This window comes from Tamandua tetradactyla, chromosome 8 (genome assembly GCF_023851605.1).
Source record: "Tamandua tetradactyla isolate mTamTet1 chromosome 8, mTamTet1.pri, whole genome shotgun sequence".
NCBI classification, from domain to species: Eukaryota; Metazoa; Chordata; class Mammalia; order Pilosa; family Myrmecophagidae; genus Tamandua; species Tamandua tetradactyla.
Genome location: NC_135334.1, coordinates 116,901,543 through 116,921,111, shown reverse-complemented (window position 1 = coordinate 116,921,111; position 19,569 = coordinate 116,901,543). Strand labels below are relative to the sequence as shown.

The 19,569-nt window shown below is 40.1% G+C and overlaps 1 long non-coding RNA gene across 1 annotated transcript in view; it reads right to left on the bottom strand.

Annotated features, from left to right (window-relative positions):
• LOC143643758 (uncharacterized) overlaps positions 1–17,111 on the bottom strand; it is a 74,170-nt gene extending 57,059 nt beyond the window's left edge. The window contains exon 1 of the long non-coding RNA XR_013156378.1: positions 16,997–17,111. This is a non-coding gene — a long non-coding RNA (uncharacterized LOC143643758). The remainder of the gene's footprint in view (positions 1–16,996) is intronic.
• Positions 17,112–19,569: the final 2,458 nt, after the last annotated feature.

Below are 19,569 nucleotides of genomic sequence, written 5' to 3'. Positions count from 1 at the left end.
CAAATTTATCTGGAAGGGCAGAGTGCCCCGAATTGCTAAAAGTATCTTGAGGAAAAAAAACGAAGCTGGAGGTCTCACACTGCCAGACTTTAAGGCATATTATGAAGCCACAGTGGTCAAAACAGCATGGTACTGGCATAAAGATAGATATATTGACCAATGGAATCGAATAGAGTGCTCAGATATAGACCCTCTCATCTATGGACATTTGATCTTTGATAAGGCAGTCAAGCCAACTCATTTGGGACAGAACAGTCTCTTCAATAAATGGTGCCTAGAGAAATGGATATCTATATGCAAAAGAATGAAAGAGGACCCGTATCTCACACCCTATACAAAAGTTAACTCAAAATGGATCAAAGATCTAAACATTAGGTCTAAGACCATAAAACAGTTAGAGGAAAAGGTAGGGAGATATCTTATGAATCTTATAATTGGAGGCGGGTTTATGGACCTTACACCTAAAGCAAGAGCACTGAAGAAAGAAAGAAAGAAAGAAATGGGAGCTCCTCAAAATTAAACACTTTTGTGCATCAGAGAACTTCATCAAGAAAGTAGAAAGACAGCCTACACAATGGGAGACAGTATTTGGAAACGACATATCAGATAAAGGTCTAGTATCCAGAATTTATAAAGAGATTATTCAACTCAACAACAAAAAGACAGCCAATCCAATTACAAAATGGGAAACAGACTTGAACAGACACTTCTCAGAAGAGGAAATACAAATGGCCAAAAGGCACATGAAGAGATGCTCAATGTCCCTGGCCATTAGAGAAATGCAAATCAAAACCACAATGAGATATCATCTCACACCCACCAGAATAGCCATTATCAACAAAACAGAAAATGACAAGTGCTGGAGAGGATGTGGAGAAAGAGGCACACTTATTCACTGTTGGTGGGAATGTCAAATGGTGCAACCACTGTGGAAGCCAGTTTGGCAGTTCCTAAAAAGCTGAATATAGAATTGCCATATGACCCAGAAATACCACTGCTAGGTATCTACTCAGAAGACTTAAGGGCAAAGACACAAATGGACATTTGCACACCAATGTTTATAGCAGCGTTATTTACAATTGCAAGGAGATGGAAACAGCCAAAATGTCCCTCGACAGACGAGTGGCTAAACAAACTGTAGTATATACATACGATGGAATATTATGCAGCTCTAAGACAGAATAAACTTATGAAATATGTAACAACATGGGTGGACCTAGAGAACATTATGGTGAGTGAGAATAGCCAAAAACTAAAGGACAAATACTGTATGGTCTCACTGATATGAACTGGCATTAGTGAATAAACTTGGAATATGTCATTGGTAACAGAGACCATCAGGAGATAGAAATAAGGTAAGATAGTGGGTAATTGGAGCTGAAGGGACACAGACTGTGCAACAGGACTGGATACAAAAACTCAGAAATGGACAGCACAATACTATCTAACTGTAATGTAATTATGTTAAAACACTGAATGAAGCTGCATGTGAGAATGATAGAGGGAGGAGGGTTGGGGACATAAATGAAATCAGAAAGAAAGATAGATATTAAAGTTTGAGATGGTATAATCTAGGAATGCCTAGAGTGTATAATAATAGTGAAATGTACAATGTTCAAATTTTAAAAATGGTTTGGCATGAGGAAGACCAAAGCAATGTCATTATTGCAGGGTGCTGAAAATAAATGATAATTAATACTTTAAAATGTCACCTTATGTGTGAGACTAAAGCAAAAAGTGTTTATTTGTTACAAAATTTAGATTTTGACTAGAGAATTTCCTAATATAACTCATGTAGATAGTTTGATTGTATGTCATAAGTACTTGGAATCTCAGGTAGCACATAAGATTTTATTAGTTTCTCCAGAGTGATCCCCCAATGTATCCCAGAATGATTTGATCAGTGACTGGAAAAGTATTTGCAAGCCCCCTTCAGGGAATGGTGAGAGTTGGGAGAAATTCAACTTCCCCATGTTGAATTCTCAATATTCTCACAAGCAGCGTGGACAACTAAAGCTATAGGCTGAGCCCCCAGTCTTGGGGCTTGTTCATATGAAACTTAACCTTGCAAAGGATAGGTCAAGTCTACTTAAAATTTAGGCCTAAGAGTCACCCCCAAGAGAGCCTCTTTTGTTGTTCAGATGTGGCCTCTCTCTCCAGTCAACATGATGAGCATTCTCACCACCCTCCCTCTCTCTGCATGGGACATGACTCCCAGAGGTGTGGACCTTCCTGGCAATGTGGGACAAAGATCCTGGAATGAACTGAGGCTCAGCCTCAAAGGACTGAGAAAAACCCTAGAATGAGCTGAGAATTAACATCAAGCGATTGAGAGAACATTCTCGACCAAAAGGGGGAAGAGTAAAATGAGACAAAGTGTCAATGGCTGAGAGATTCCAAACAGAGTCGAGAGGTTATCCTGGAGGTTATTCTTATACATTAAGTAGATATCACCTTGTTGTTCAAGATGTAATGGAGTGACTGGAGGGAATTGCCTGAAAATTGTAGTGCTGTGTTCCAGTAGCCATGTTTCTTAATGATGATTGAACAATGATATAGCTTTCACAATGAGACTCTGTGAATGTGAAAACCTTATGTCTGATGCTCCTTTTAGCTACTATATCAACAGAAGAGTAGAACATACGGAATAAAAATAAATCATAGGGGGAACAACTGTTAAAATAAATTCAGTTTGAAATAGTGGTAAATGAAAGCGAGGGGTAAGGGGTATGGTACGTATAGTTTTTTTCCCTGTATTATCATTTTATTTCTTTTTCTGTTGTCTTTTTGTTTCTTTTTCTAAATTGATGCAAATGTACTAAGAAATGATGACTATGCAACTATGTGATGATATTAAGAATTACTGATTGTATATGTAGAATGGAATGATATCTAAATGTTTTGTTTGTTAATTTTTTTAATTAATAAAAAAAGTTAAAAAAAAAAAAAAAGATGTAACCAAATGTGGAACCAGCCAACCATTTCAGAGATAGCCAGAATTGGACATGGAGTTATCCAGGAAGGATTTGTGGAAATTCCTTATCTGATGGATGTGATCTGAGATTACTGCATAGAAAGCCAACAAGAGTGTTGTGAGATCTGTATAAAGAGAACCACTGCTAGTTGGGACTGAGACGGACAGAGAAGGCATGTATTGGAGGAAAAATAATTTCAGAGGCAAAGCTGTGGAGGCTAGGGTCTGAAGTCAAGACACCTCGGGCCAGTAGAGCTGACCCACCCAAGCCCATGGAGAGGGTGAATTTGCCCCAAGGGCAAAGGATGGGCCCTCCAACTCATTGCAGTGGAAGAGTCATGCTGCCTCAGGCCTTGGAGAGGGCAAAGTAATTACTCACAGTAAATAACTTGTGAGTTTTACAGGTCCAGAGCCAGAGAAGAATTTTGCCTTAGGACAGACCATGCCTGTAACTGACTTTGATGAGATTTTATACTATTTCTAACTTTGTATTGTGTATGAATTATTATTGAAATGGTTTAAAGTTTTCTAATACTGTTATGGAATGAATGTATTTTGCATTTGGAAAGAGCATGTCTTTTTGGGGTCCAAAAGGTAGAATGTGCCAGTTAGAATCTGTGGTGGACCCCAGAAAAGCCATGTCCTTTAATCCTCATTCAGTATTGCTGGACGGGAGCATTTTGATTGTTCCCATGGAGATGTGACCCATCCGATTGTGGTTGGTAACTTTTGATTAGATGATTTCAATGGAGGTGTGTCTCTACCCATTGAAGGTGGAGTTGGGTACTGGAAGCCTTTAAAAGAGGAAACATTTTGTAGAGAGTCCCTTTTGTAGAGCCACGAGAAAGTCAGCAGATTCCACCATGTTCACCATGTACCCTTCCAGCTGAGAGAGAAACGTTTAATGCCATTGGCTTTCTTGAACCAAGGTATCTGTCCCTGGATGCCTTAAATTGGATATTTCTATAGACTTGTTTTAATTGTGACATTTTTCTCAGCCTTGGAACTGTAAACTGGCAATTTACTAAATTCCCCTTTTTAAAAGCCATTTTGTTTCTGGTACATTGCATTCTGGCAGCCAGCAAACTAGAATAATGAGCTAACTTTAATGAATAAAATTTGAGAGTTAAAGTCAAGAACACAAGTTATCAGGAAATAGAAAGAGGGTAGAGATGGGCATTTAATGCTGATGGAATACAGAATTACAGCAGGACTGATAGTAAAAATTCAAAAATGAATAGCACAATACTATCTGATGGTAGCACAGTAATATAAAGTGCACTGAATGAAGCTGAATGTGAATATAGTTGAGAGAGAAGGGCTGGGGGCACATATGAAACCAGAAGGCAAGACAGAAGATCAAGACTGAGACGGTATAACTTAGGAATGCCTAAAGTGGACAGTGATGGTGATCAAATGTACAAATATAAAAACATTTTTGCATGAGGGATAATGAATGTCGAGATCTCAAGGTGTTGAAAATAAGATGGTATACAGGAAAAAGTACAATCAATGCAAGCTAGTCTAAAGTCAACAAAACATTGTAATATGCTTCCACTGAATGTAACAAAGATATTATGCCAAAACCAAATATCAACAGTAAATGTAACAAAGGTATTATGCCAAAGCTAAATGTCAACAGGCAGGGAGTATGTGGGAGGGATATGGATTCTTTGCAGAAGAAAAAGAAATGTCTTCATATAGATTATGGTGGTGAAGGCATGTCTATTTACTTAGGCTGGATTATATAATGTGTGAATAAAACTGTTTAAAAATGAGCAGAGAGGAACAAATGTTAGAGAAAATGTGGAGAAAGAGATGCACCTCTTCACTGTTGGTAGGGAAGCTGAGAGGTGCAGCCCCTTGGAGGGTCGTGCTGGTTCCACAGGAGGCTGGGATGGGGTTGCCATCTGATTCTGCTGAATGGACATTTGCACACTGGTGTTTTTGGTGACAGTGTTGGTGATTTGCAATGCATGGAGGTGGCCTAAGGATACAATGACTGAGGAAAGAAAGGGGAAACTGTGATACATACATACAATGGATTACTGAGCTTCTGCAAGAAGAAATGAAGTGAGGAAGGCAACTAGGTGGTAAAAACATAAGGATAGTGTGCTGAATGAAATGACAGAAACGAAAAGACAAATATTATCATACTTCACTCAAATGAACTACCTGTAATATACAAAAGCAGAGAATTGACATCGGGAGCATGGGTTACCAGTTTGGGGCCTATTGTAAAGGATTCTAGACTCTAAACCCTTACAGTATTCACATATGTTCAGGGGTTGTAACTGTTATTTCTAGATTCTGAGATATTGAGCTATTTGAGTACAACCTGGTCATTCCCTGAAGCTCCAGTTATGTATGTGATGCCTGAAACTCTGAGTAAGAGCACTGAAGCTATGAAAATCAGCATTACCTCATATATCAACTGTTTAAAAAGTTTGAAAAAGTGATCAGACTTAAACTAGAGATATGAATGAAGCTGATTTGGATAGGACTTTACCCTGTAAAGCATGGTAATGGATGATATGGTGCATATTTTAAAAATTCAACCTCTGTGTGAGACCAAAGGAAGGAATGTTTATTTGGAGCAAAATTTGTATTTTGGGTAGCACAGTATCCAATTTAACTTGTATGGTCAGATTATTTGAACACCATAATTATGTTCAATCTTAATAGGCATGAAATCTTGCTGGTTTGTACAGGTTAGTGTAATGCCTCAATATATCCCAGAGTAATTGGGCAGAGAATAAAAGTATTTGCAATGCCCCCTTGGGGGACTGGGAAGAAAGGAGGAAATATTCAAATTCCACATCTGGGGAATTCCTGGTATTCCCACAAGCAGTGCGAACAACCAATTCAATAAGCTGAGCCCTCAATCTTGAGGATCACCTCTTTGAAATGTATTCCTGCAATATGCAATACCACCATATTATCAAAAGGCCAGAAATATTTGGTGAACAGTTTGCATTTCTGGTCACCAAATATTCATCTCAGTATCCCTTCTGTAAGCAATATGCACACATTCTTCCTCCTCTCCTCCCCTCACCTCCCTTTCCCTTCCCTCCCCTCCCCCCAGTCTCCTCCCCTCTCTTCTCCCCTCCTCTTTTCTTCTGTCTAAGGGAGGCAATCCAAAAGTTCCATCCAGCCATGGGATAGTGGGTTGATTGGTAGCCCCCAAAAAAGATACGCCCAAGTCCCAGAACCTTTGAATCTGATGTTATTTGGTAATAGATTCTTTACAAATAGAAATAAATTAAGGATTTTGAGATGAAACAATCCCAGGTTAGAGCAGGCCCTAAATCTCATGGCAAATACCCTTATAAGAGGTACACATAGGAGAGGCACACAATGGGAGAAGGAGAAGACCATAGATGATGGAGGTAGAGATTGAAGAGATGCAGCCACAAGCCAAGGAACACCTGGAGCTACCTGTGCTAGGGGAGGCAAGGAAGGAATCTCCTGTTGAGGCTTTGGAGGAAATATGTCCTTTCAACACTTTTATTTTAGACTTATAGCCTCTAGAAATGTGAGAGAAAATATTTCTGATGTTTTAAACCACCAAGTTTATGGTAATTTCTTACAGCAACCATAGGAACTAATACATAGAGCATCAAGCATTAAAGTCCAGGATTGCTGGTGTAATAAACAGAATATCCCTTCAAACCCCAAAGATGTTTCTGTCCTAATCTCAGGAATCTGTGGGTATGTTATATTAAATGGCAAAAGGGAATTCACAAATGTAATTAAGATTACACATCTTAAAATAGGAGATTACCCTGGAATAGCCAATGAGGCCCAATTTAATTTTAAAAAGCCCATGAAAGCAGAAAACTTTCAACAGGTAAAAGCAGAAGAGATGTGACAGAGAGAAAGTCATGGAGATTCCAAGCATGCGAAATTGTTGATGCACTATTATTGGTTCTGAGATGTAAGAGCCAATATACAGGCTGGCAAGAGGCCTTTAAGAATTAAAAGAGTTTCCAGCTGAGAGCCTGGAAGGAAAAAGAGAACTTCAATCCATCAACCACATAGAACTGAATTCTGCCAACAACTTAAGTGAGGTAGGAATCAGATTCATCCCAGAATCTCTTGATATGAGCCTACCTGGCTGACACCTTGATTTTAGCCTTGTGAAACCTGGCTAGTCAAATCAACCTGGACTGATGTCTGACCTACACATCTATGAGATCATAAATTTTTTAAAAGATTTTTTACAAATTGTAAAATTTGTTATTGTAGCTGTTTGCCATGTCCTTTAATCTTCATTCAGTATTGCTGGCTGGGATCTGTGTGATTGTTTCCATGGAGATGTGACACACCGAGTTGTGGGTGGTAGCTTTTGATTAGATGGCTTCTATGGAAATGTGTCTCCACTCATTCAAGGTGGGGCTGCTTACTGGAGCTCTTTCAGAGGGAACCATTTTGGAAAAACTTCAGAACCAACAGAGACCACATGGCCAGAAAACTTTGGAGATAAAGAAGGAAAAGTCCCCTGGGAAAGCTTCATGAAACAAGCAACCAAAAGAGGAAGCTAGCAGACTTTGCCATGTGCCTTTCCAGCTGACAGAGGTGTTCTGGACCCATGAGCCTTTCTTGAATCAAGGTATCATTCCATGGATGCCTTAGTTTGGACATTTTCATGGCTTTAGAGCTATAAACTTGCAACTTGATGAATTCTCCTTTTTTAAAGCCATTCCATTTCTGGTATATTGCATTCTGGCTGCTTTAGCAACTGAAACAGCAGCAATAGGAAACTAATCCAGCTGGTGATGAGTGAAAACCTTTTCATCAATGTTGCCCCACTGCAGTGTTTCTCCTTTTAATACCAAGATACATGAATTAAAATGACCAATTATTTCCTTCCATAAGTAGATGGAAAAAACTACATTGTTTTGTAGTAACTAAAACAATGATAAAACAGGCACAGGATATCCATAGTAATCACTCCTGTTTTGAAAAGGGGAGAATAGGAACATGGCATTCATTCAGGAACATGAGCATTCCTGAATCTATTTGGACACTGAAAAGGGCCCTAATGTTCTTTGGTTATGCCCAAATATTGCTTTCTGTCTGAGGCTCCCTAATCCATTCTTTTCTGAGACACTTAGCTCTGCAGTCCAAGAACTGTTTTCTTCTCCACTATTCTTCATGGTTATATCAGATATGAGCATTGAAGAATTTGACCTCCTTTGGGGCTGAGTAGTTCTTCAGCTTGTTTCCTCCTGGTTGGGGCTCAAGGGTTGTTTAACATCTTAATCACAGACATTTTTAGTCTAGACTGGTAATTACTTTGATAGTACAGCTCTCTTAGAAACCTAGTAGGCATTCTGGTGCTTGATTCCATGGGCCAGAAGACCCACACACAGTTCTTTTAAAGCCATGCTTCTTTATTTGTCCTCTTGGGGGAATGGAGCAAAAGGAAGAAATATTCATGTCCCCCATTTGGAGAATATTGGAGAATTCCTAGTATTCTCACAAGTAGTGGGGACAACCAAATCAATAGGCTGAGCTCTGAATCTTGGAGTTTGCCCCTATGAAATTATTCCTGCAAAGGACAGGCTAAGCCCACTTAAAATTAGGCCTAAGAATCAACCCGGAGAACCTCTTTTGTTGCTCAGATGTGGCCTCTTTTTCTAAGCCAACTCAGCAGGTGAACTCGCTGCCCTTTTCCCTATGTGGAACATGATCCCAGGGATGTAAATCTCCCTGGCAATGTGTGACAGAAATCCTGGGATGAGTTAGGACCCAGTATTAGAGTATTGAGAAAGTCTTCTTGACTAAAAGGGAGAAGAGAGAAATGAGACAAAATTAAGTTTCAATGACTGAGAGATTTCAAACGAGTCAAGAGATTATCCTCGAGGTTATTGTTGTGCATTATGCAGATATTCCTTGTTTACTTTATGGTGTTTTGGAGTGGCTGGAGGGAAGTCCCTGAAATTGTTGAGCTGTATTCCAGTAGCCTTGACTCTTGAAGAGGATTGTATAAAGATATAATGCTTACAATGTGACTATGTGATTGTGAAAACCTGTGTCTGGTGCTCCTGTTAACCAGCATATGGACAGATGAGTAAAAAACTATGTATAAAAATAAATAAATAATAGGGGGGCAGAGGGTAAAATAAAATGAGTAGATGGAAATACTAGTGGTAGAGGAGAGAAAGGGGGGTAAGGTGTATGGTATGCATGAGTTTTTTCTTTTTTCTTTTTATTTCTTTTTCTGGAGTGATGCACATATTCTAACAAATGATCTTGACAATGAATACAAAACTATGGAGTGTTATTGTGAGCCACTGATTGTGCACTGTCATGGTTCAGGTTCACGTGTCAACTTGGCCAAGTAATGATAACTGTTTGTCTGGTTGGGCAAGTGCTGGCCTGTCTGTTGGAATGAGGACATTTCATGGAATTAGATCATGAGCATGTCAGCTGAATCCACAGCAGATTCCATTTGTAATCAGCCCAGGGGAGTGTCTTCTGCAATGAGTGATGCTCAATTTAATCACTGGAAGCCTTTTAAGGAGAATTTGGAAGAGACAGGCTTATTTCTGCTTTGGCTGGAGAGCCTCTCCTGTGGATTTCGTCCAGACCCTCCATCGGAATGTTGGCTTCACAGCCTGCCATGTGGATTTTGGACTCTGCATTTCCATGGTCATGTAAGACACTTTTATAAATTTTATATTTGTGAGTGTTCCTTGTTGATTCTGTTTCTCTAGAGAACCCTAACTAATGCATCTTGGTACCAGAGTGGTTCTTAAGAAACAGAATCCTAAAAATGGGTTTTTAAGAATTGTTTTCTACTCTAACTAGACTCAAAGGCACTAAGGACTCTGAATCCCATAATCAGAATGATACTTCCAATCCATGGAGTGGGTTGGCAAAGGAGATAGTCAAAATATCACCATTCGATTCTCCTATTGCTTCACTTATACAAAGCCAGGCTCTGGTGGATAATGTTTTTGACACCTTTACGGAGTTTTGTGGAACTAAGAGGTATAGAGATGCTGGCTGATTGCTGTTAGATACACTGGCTATGTTAAGGAGTGAAAAGGATGGGCTTAAGGCTTCAAATGAGAAGCGTAAGCACCATCTGACAGATGTAGAAGTGTCTATGAGTATCCTGAAGGAAAATTTCCTATAGCTATAGACTTAAGATCTCTGAAAATCAGACTCAGAATCTTATTGTTAGAGTAGCAACTTTACAAAGTAAACTGAAATCTCAATGTTGCATGTGTCTGCTGTTAAAGTCAGGGCATTGAAGGAGTGGGACCCTGAAAAATGGGATGGTGACATATGGATTGATAATGATATCAGGGGTGAGGCTGAAACCCTAGGTCATGCTGAGTCATCCCTAGATAACCCTGTAATAGTCTGCCCTGAGGACATAGCTGCCCCACCTCCAGCCTACCCTTGAGGAGTTGGCCACCCAAGCTCTTCCTGAAGGGATTAGCCCTAGAGTGATTAATCCCGTTTCACCAGATGAAACTGCAAATGAAGGCCCTGAAGCAAATGGCTTGCAAGATATTTCTAATTCTTTTCATGACCCACCCCAACCACCCCTCATTTCTTCCAGACCTATAACTAGACTAAAGTCCCAACAGGCCCCTAAAGGTGAGGTACAAATTATCACACATGAGGAGACACGTTATACTCCAAAAGAACTGTGTGATTTTTCCAATTTATATAGACAGAAATCAGGGGAATATGTGTGGCAATGGATTCTAAGGGTGTGGGATAATGGTGGGAGGAATATAAGGCTGGATCAGGTAGAATTTATTGATATGGGCCCAATAAGCAGAGATTCTGCATTCAATGTTATAGTTGAGGGGTTAGAAAAGGTATTAACAGTTTGTTTGGATGGTTGGTTGAAACATGGATCAAAAGGTGGCCGACATTACCTGAGGTTGAAATGCCAGAACTGCCCTGGTATAATGTAGATAAGGGGATCCAGAAGCTTAGAGAGATTGGAATGTTAGAGTGGATTTATCATGCAAAGTCTGCTCTTACACACCAGGAATGTCCAGAGGATGCACCTTTTACCAGAACCATGAGAAATAAATTTGTGAAACTAGCGCCATCATCCCTGAAGAGTTCTGTAGTTGCACTGCTCTATAGGTCAGATATTACTGTAAGAACTACTGTCACTGAGCTGGAATCCTTAAACACAATGGGGATAATGGGATTCCGAGTTGGCAGAAGCCAGGCGGCAGCACTTAATCACCAAAGACAGGGTAGACGTGGCTATTATAATAGACAGCAAACTCAAAGCAGGAATCAAAATTATATAACTCGCAGAGATTTGTGGCATTGGCTAGTTAATCATGGGATACCTAGAAATACAATAGAAGGACAGTCTACTAAATTCTTGTTTGAGCTGTATAAACAAAAGAGCTCTAGGTCAAGTGAACAAAAGTCTAACTTGAATTACAAAAACACAGAGTTATGGTCCCATAATCAGTTTCCAGACTTGAGACAGTTTAAAGACCCAGAGCCCCTTGAATGAAGGGAATGTCAAGTCCCTTTGCAGGAGAACCCTGTTACACTGCCACAAATTTATACTGTTAATCTTCCTCCAAGCCTTCCCCAAGGAGACCGATGACCTTTTACCAGGGAAACTGTGCACTGGGGAAAAAGAAATGATCAGATATTTTCGGGATTATTAGACACTGGTTCAGAATTGATTTTAATTACAGGGGATCCAAAACATCACTCTGGTCCACCAGTCAGAGTGGGGGCTTATGGAGACCAGGTGATCAATGGAGTTTAAGCTCAAGTTCATCTCACAGTCAGTCCAGTGGGCCCCTGGACCCATTCTGCAGTTATTTCCTCAGTTCCAGAATGTATAATTGGCATAGACATACTGAGCAACTGGCAGAATCCCTACATTGTCTCTCTAACTCATGCAGTGAGGGCTATTATGGTGGGAAAGGCCAAGTGGAAGCCACCAGAACTGCCCTTACTGAGCAAAATAGTACATCAGAAGCAATACCGGATTCCTGGAGGGATTGCAGAGATTACTGCCACTCTTAAGGACTTGAAAGATACAGGGGTGGTGATTCCCACCACATCCCCATTCAACTCTCCTATTTGGCCTGTGCAGAAAACAGATGGGTCTTGGAGGATGACAGTGGATTATCATAAGCTCAACCAGGTGGTAACTCCAATTGAAGCTGCTGTTCCAGGTGTGATATCATTGATTGCGGAAATCAATACATCCCTTGGTACCTGGTATGCAACTACTGATCTGGCAAATGCTTTTTTCTCAATAGCTATTAGTAAGGACCACCAGAAACAGTTTGCTTTCAGCTGGCAAGGTCAGCAATATACTTTTACTGCCCAACCTCAGGGATATATCAACTCTCCAGTCATATGTCATAATCTTGTCTGCAGGGACCTTGATCGTTTCTCCCTCCCAAAAGACATCACACTAGTCCATTATATTGAAGATATCAGGTTAATTGGACCTAGTGAGCAAGAAGTAGCAACTGCTCTAGACTTACTGATAAGGCATTTGCATGTCAGAGGATGGGCGATAAATCCTACAAAAATACAGGGGCCTTCCACCTCAGTGAAATTTCTAGGCATTCAGTGGTGTGGAGCATTTCAATATATCCCTTCTAAAGTGAAGGATAAGTTGCTGCATCAGGCCCTGCTTAAGACCAAAAAAGAGGCACAACACCTTCAGTCTTTTTGGATTTTGATGACAACATATTCCTCATTTGGGTGTGCTACTCTGGTTCATTTATTGAGTGACCAGAAAAGCTGCTAATTTTGAGTGGGGACCTGAACAAGAGGAGGCTCTGCAACAGGTCCAGGCTGCTGTACAAGCTGCTCTGCCACTTGGGCCATATGATCCAGCAGATACAATGGTGCTGGAAGTATCAGTGGCAAATAGAGATGCTATCTGAGCCTTTGTCAGGCCCTTATAGGAGATCACAATGCAAACCCTTAGGATTTTGGAGCAAAGCCTTACCATCTGCTTCAGATAACTATTCTCCTTTTGAAAAACAGCTTTTTGTGTGCTATTGGGCCTTAGTAGAGACTGAACACTTAACCATGGACCACCAAGTTACCAAGCCATAAAGTTGGGCGGGTGCAGCAGCACTCTGTTGTAAAATGGGAATGGTATATACGAGCTAGGTCCAGAGCAGGTCCTGAAGGCACAAGTAAGTTCCTTGAAGAAGTGGCCCAAATGCACACAGTCTCCACTCCTGCCACATTACCTTCTCTTTCCCAGACCAGAGCTATGGCCTCTTGGGGAGTTACTTACAGTGAATTGACCAAGGAAGAGAAAACTCGGGCCTGGTTTACAGATGGTTCAGCACCATATGTGGGTACAATCCAAAAGTGGACATTTACAGCACTACAACCCCTTTCTGGGGTGTCCTTGAAGGACAGTAGTGAGGGGAAATCCTCCCCATTGGCAGAACTTTGAGCAGTGCACCTGGTTGTTCATTTTGCTTGGAAGGAAAACTGGCCAGAGGTGCATTTGTATACTGACTCATGGGCAGCTGCTAATGGTTTTGGCTGGATGATCAGGGAACTAGGAAAGACCATAATTGGAAAATTGGTGAGAAAGATGTCTGGGGAAGAAGTATGTGGATAGACCTTTCTGAGTGGGCTAAAAACATGAACATATTTGTGTCTCATGTGAATGCACACCAGAGGGTGACTTCAGCAGAGGAAGATTTTAATAATTAAGTGGATAAGATGACCCATTTTGTGGATACCAGTCAACCTCTTTCCCCAGCAACTCCTGTCATTGCCCAATGGGCTCAAGAACAAAGTGGTCATGGTGGCAGGGATGGAGGTTATGCATGGGCTCAGCAACATGGACTTCCACTCACCAAGGCTGACCTGGCTAGAGCCACTGCTGAGTGCCCAATCTGCCAACAGCAGAGACCCACACTCAGGCCCCGATATGGCACCATTCCCCGAGGTGACCAGCCAACTACATGGTGGCAGGTTGATTACACTGGGCCACTCCCCTCATGAAAGGGGCAGTGATTTGTTCTAACTGGAATAAACACATACTCTGGATATGGGTTTGCTTTCCCTGCACATGATGCTTCTGCCAAAACTACCATCCATGGACTTACAGAATGCCTTAACCATTCTCATGGTATTCCACATAGCATTGCTTCTGATCAAGGAACACATTTCATAGCAAATGAAGTGCAGGAATGGGCACATGCTCATAGAATTCTCTGGTCTTACCATATTCCCCATCATCCAGAAGCAGTTGGATTGGTAGAACAGTGGAATGGCCTTTTGAAAAATCAATTACGGTGTCAACAAGATGGCAATATCTTGAAATCCTGAGGCAATGGTCTCCAGGACCAGATACAGCTCTGAATCAGTGTCCGCTGTATGGTGCTGTTTCTCCCATAGCCAGGATTCATGGGTCCAGGAACCAAGGGGTGGAAATGGGAGTGGTACCCTCACTATTACCTCTAGTGGTCCACTAGGAAAATTTTTGCTTCCTGTCCCTGTGACCCTGAGCTCTGCTGTTCTACAGATTTTAGTTCCAAAAGGGGGAATGCTTCCACCAGGAGAAACAACGATTCCACTGAACTGGAATCTAAGACTACCACATAGTCACTTTGGGCTACTCATGCTCCTGGACCAACAAGCCAAGAAGGGAATTGCATTATTGTCTGGGGGATTCACTCTGACTATCAAGGGGAAATAGGACTGCCACTACACAATGGAGGTAAAGAAGAGTTTTCTTGGAATATAGGAGATCCCTTAGGGCGTCTTTTAGTACTACCATGCCCTGTGATTAAAATCAATGGAAAACTGCAACAGCCCAATCCAGGCAGGACTACCAATGGGTCTGAAACTTCAGGAATGAAGGTTTGGGTCACCCCACCAGGCAAAGAACCATGGCCAGCTGAAGTTCTTGCTGAGGGTAAAGGGAACATGGAATGGGTAGTGGAAGAAGGTAGTGATAAATATGAACTACAACCACGTGATCAGTTACAGAAATGAGGACTGTGATGCTGTTATTTCCTGTTACACTTTTTAAGTTGTAAGATATCAAGTTTAAGAATGAATATGACCCAAGGTTTTGCACCCTATTCTGGAGAGAGTTACTGTGTTTCCAATTATATGCAGGACAGTTGAGTATTGTTAGGTTAAAAAAAAGAAATGTGTGTTTTAATGTTTTCTATTTAGAAATTAGGTATGGTTTAAGATGATATATATAGCTGCCAAGTTGACAGGGGGTGGGCTGTCATGGTCAGGTTCATGTGTCGACTTGGCAAAGTGGTGGTACCTGTTTGTCTGGTTGGGCAAGTGCTGGTCTGTCCTTTGCAATGAGGACGTTTCATAGAATTAGATCATGAGCACGTCAGCTGTACCCACAGCTGATTCCACTTGTAATCAGCCAAGGGGAGTGTCTTCTGCAATGAGTGATGCTCAATCTAATCCCTGGAAGCCTTTTAAGGAGAGTCCAGAAGAGACAGCCTTTTTCCTGCTTTGGCTGCTGAGCCCCTCCTGTGGATTTCGTCCAGACCCTCCATAGGAATCGTCGGCTTCACAGCCTGCCCTGCGGATTTTGGACTCTGCATTCCCATGGTCACATGAGACACTTTTATAAATTTTATGTTGGGGAGTATTCCCTAGGGTTCTGGAGAAACCTAACTAATACATCTACCATGTATGGAATGTATGTAAATGTGAAGATTTCTCAATAAAAAAGTCATGCTTCTTATATTTCTAGATATACTTCTAAGAGATACTGCTATATTTCTATACTCTCTTTCAATACCACCTACTGCAAATGAGAAGGAATCTTACCTCTCTCTCTCTCTCTCTCTCTCTCATTGTGAGTTCTATGAACTTATCAGGCTTAACTGAGAAAGACTTATTTTCCTGAATGATTTTGTCTGTTTGAAGAAATTTTCTGGGAGCTTCAACCTTAATTGTATCTTTGTTCTAAGCCACTAATACCTCAATTTTCTCATAACACTTTGCATACACATCTATCCTATAAAAATTGATATTGTTGAAATGATTTCCTTGAAAATGTCTCCGAGGCCATCAAAGGTAGGGAATTTGTCTGATTTATCTTTTACATTCATTTTCTGATCTCACAAATAGTTGTTGTTAGTTCAATAAGGACGTGTTAAATCCACAATTGTTTCTGAAACGGTTAATGTGCCCAAGTAATTATTTATCTCTGAAGAGCTTCAGTTGAGAAAACAAAACAGCCACCATATTCTGTAAAAATTTATGCGGATTTTAGCAATTGTGAGTTTGTAGTAAATTAAATGATCATTAAGTTTTTTAACATGGCTATTTGGGCCAAAGCCTTAGTACCTACACCTAGAGATCTGAAAGAAATATTGCCCTACCCACAGCATTGTCCTCAGTGTTCAAATGTAATGTCTGGACCTTCCCTGTTGAACTAAAAAGAAGAATCTGCTTAACTATTTATATAATATCCCTGCTAGAGAAATATGAATGGATGGAAGTAAAATACAGTTAATAATATTGTAAAGTTGCTAGAGATGAAAAAAAAAAATTCTAAATTGACAAGTTCATATGCAATCATCTATGGAATTTTTAAACTATAAAGAGTAAGAAAATTAATAATCAATTGCTTTGGTTTTGTTAGGAAAAGTACCAGTAATATGAGTGTTTTTTATTTTTCCATTTATGTTTTTGTGATCAACAACCAACATTTCTGATACATAAATGAGTGTCTTTTTGTATTTAGACAAGATACTCTTCAAAAAGTCAATGTACGGTGGCAATTAAATGACTCACTCTGCATTAAAATTTGCAAAGGATTTGCTAAAGTGAGCTTACAAAGGATCTGCTTTTAAAAGGTGGGTCTTTAAAAACCCAGAATAACAGCTGTAAATGGAAAACAAATTTTTATTTATGTTGGATATTGCTTCCTGTCTGTTGGAAAATAAACTCCCCATGGGCTGTATGTTTTCTCGTTTATTCCCTTTTAAGCCCCATACTAGGATGAATTCACTAAAATATTTGCAAGCTTTGTTTTACCTCTAGTTGCAGAATGTGGGTTGGTAGTAAGCCCTCTGTGCCAGTTTGAAGCTATATTCTCCAGAAAAGTAATATCTTTTTTCTGATTCAATCTTGGGGGGCAGCCTGTTTCTCTTAATCCTGCTACAGTATTGTAGGGTACGAACACTTTAACTGGATTGTTTCCATGGAGATGTGACACACACAATTGTGGGTGTGACCTTTTGACTGTATGGAGATATGACTCTGCCCATTCAAGGTTCATCTTGATAGTTTACTGTAGTCCTTTAAAAGGGAGAGTATTTTGGAGAAACCTCAGATGCAGATGCTTGGAGAACAGTTGCTTCAGAATCAACACAGAGACAGTTGGAGATGCAGAAAGAAAACACTACAGGGAAACTGTTTGAAACCAAAAGCTAAAGGACCAGAAGCCACCAGTCATGTGCCTTCTGAGACGGGCATTTCTTGAGTCAAGGCATCTTTCCCTGGATGCCTTAATTGGGCATTTTCATGGCCTTAGAACTATAAACTTATAACAAGAAATTTCCCTTTTAAAAACTGTTCCATTTCTGGTATATTACATTCCATTAGCTTTAACAAACCAAAACACCCTCTCAATGTGCCACCTTAATTTACTGTTCTTGAGTTTTGAATTGCTGCTTGATGACTTTGTTTTGAGGACCTTCGTCTACCTTGATAATCTTAGGGCATGCTGTTAAGAAGTTTTACAATATGAACTAAGTAAAGGTCTTGTTGTTTTCTCCTTTTTATCCTTCCACCGCCACCCACTTTGCTAATTTAATTTCAGTGTCTTCATTTAAGCTGTAAAACTGGCGCAAAATAACACTCTCTTTGACCCTCATCCATATTAGAGATAAAAAGAATTTCCCTTACTGCCTATAGTAGTGATTTCAGTGAATGTTTTAGATGTTGACGACAGCATTTAAGTCTCTAACCTGGAGTTTAGATTGGCATTTTGCATGCTGCGTGTGAGTTTCCAGCCAGCTGGCATTAGGCAGTCTGTGAACTCAACCGGCCAGTTCTCAGTTGTGTTCCCCACAGAGGTTGAATTCAGTGGATCTTTTGTGCCTAGTTTATCTCAGCAAGCCAATAAAATCCTCCCAATATAAAAAACTCAAAGGGAACCTCTTTAATAATTTCCACTTGCAGATGCAAGTCTTCCTCAGTCCTATGAAGTGACATTTTGTTTGAAAAATAATTTCTTCGACTTCTTCCTGCCAAAATGGATACAATTGGTCAAAAGAAGTGCCCATATAACATACAGCATACTTTGCCACTTGTTTCTATTTTCTTTTTTCCTATTGATACATATATCTCATAAAATTTAGGAAATAATGTTCTGGTGCTAGCTTCCTTTGTTTAACCGTTCCATTATCTTCTTAAAGACGACGTAATAAATTTGTATTGTAAGAGAAACTAACATGATGGAAAAGGAGAAGCTTGGGTCCTTAAAGCTCATGTACTTCTGGGCAGCTGAAAGAGAAATGCCAGCAATTCCATAGCAGGGGGGAAGAGCTCATTTCTAACCCCTATCTCCATATAATCGTCATTCAGAGTCCACTGGTTCTCACCTTAGCGATAGGCATTTTGCCTTCTATATGAACATATGTAGTCCCTAATAAGTTATCAATAGATATGTATCAAATGAATGCATTAATGGACAGCTGCTCTGCCCTACTCTAATTATCCATTAACTGTTACCTTAACATTTTCTGAGCTTCTTCTATTTGCTAAGACATACTTTATTTACAACACCTAATTAGTCTTACAATATGCTTTTAGGTTGGCATTATTATCTAACCATTGCAAATGAAAAACTGAGGCTCAGAAAGGTTAAAGTACTGACCAAGATGACACTACCATTAAAATGATAGAACATGGATTGGAAGCCTGACTTGTCTATCAACAAAACCCAAGGCTCAACTGTACCACATACTGGCAGCACTAAAGACAGAAGTAACTTCATAGAACAAAATACCACCTTATAGAAATGTCTTGTTTGGGAACAATACAAACCCACTGAGGCTAGCTTAAGAGAAAAAAAAAAAATGAGTAGGAATTGTATTATAAAAATGTGGAATTGTATCCTAAAACTCATTTGCAGAAATGCAGTTGTATCTCAAATAAGGTTGACACCAGAAATAGGGAGCCCCCAGGAACAGAGATCTTTCTCTCATAGAGCTCTTCATCTAGTAGGAAACCAACATTAATGGAATAACCACGCAAACACAGGTCACCATGAGAGGCTCATGGTGCTAAGTGAGAAATTTGATCCAGACTTCCACAGAAGTTCTCACAGTCAACGAGGGGAAGTCAGATAATAAAATATATTTGTAACTCACATAATATGTTAGAAGATGATAAGTGCTATGGTTAAAAAGGAAAGCAGAAATGGAAAATAAGTTGCAATATCAGATAGGAATATCGGGGAAGGTCTCCTTAAAAAGGTGACACCTGATGAAATGATTGAAGGAAATGAGGACACAAGCAGTGCAGAAATCTGCAGATCTCAGAGAAGGGAGTTCAAAACCGGAAAGACATCAAAAGAAGTTTATATACGGTACTGTGGTTCC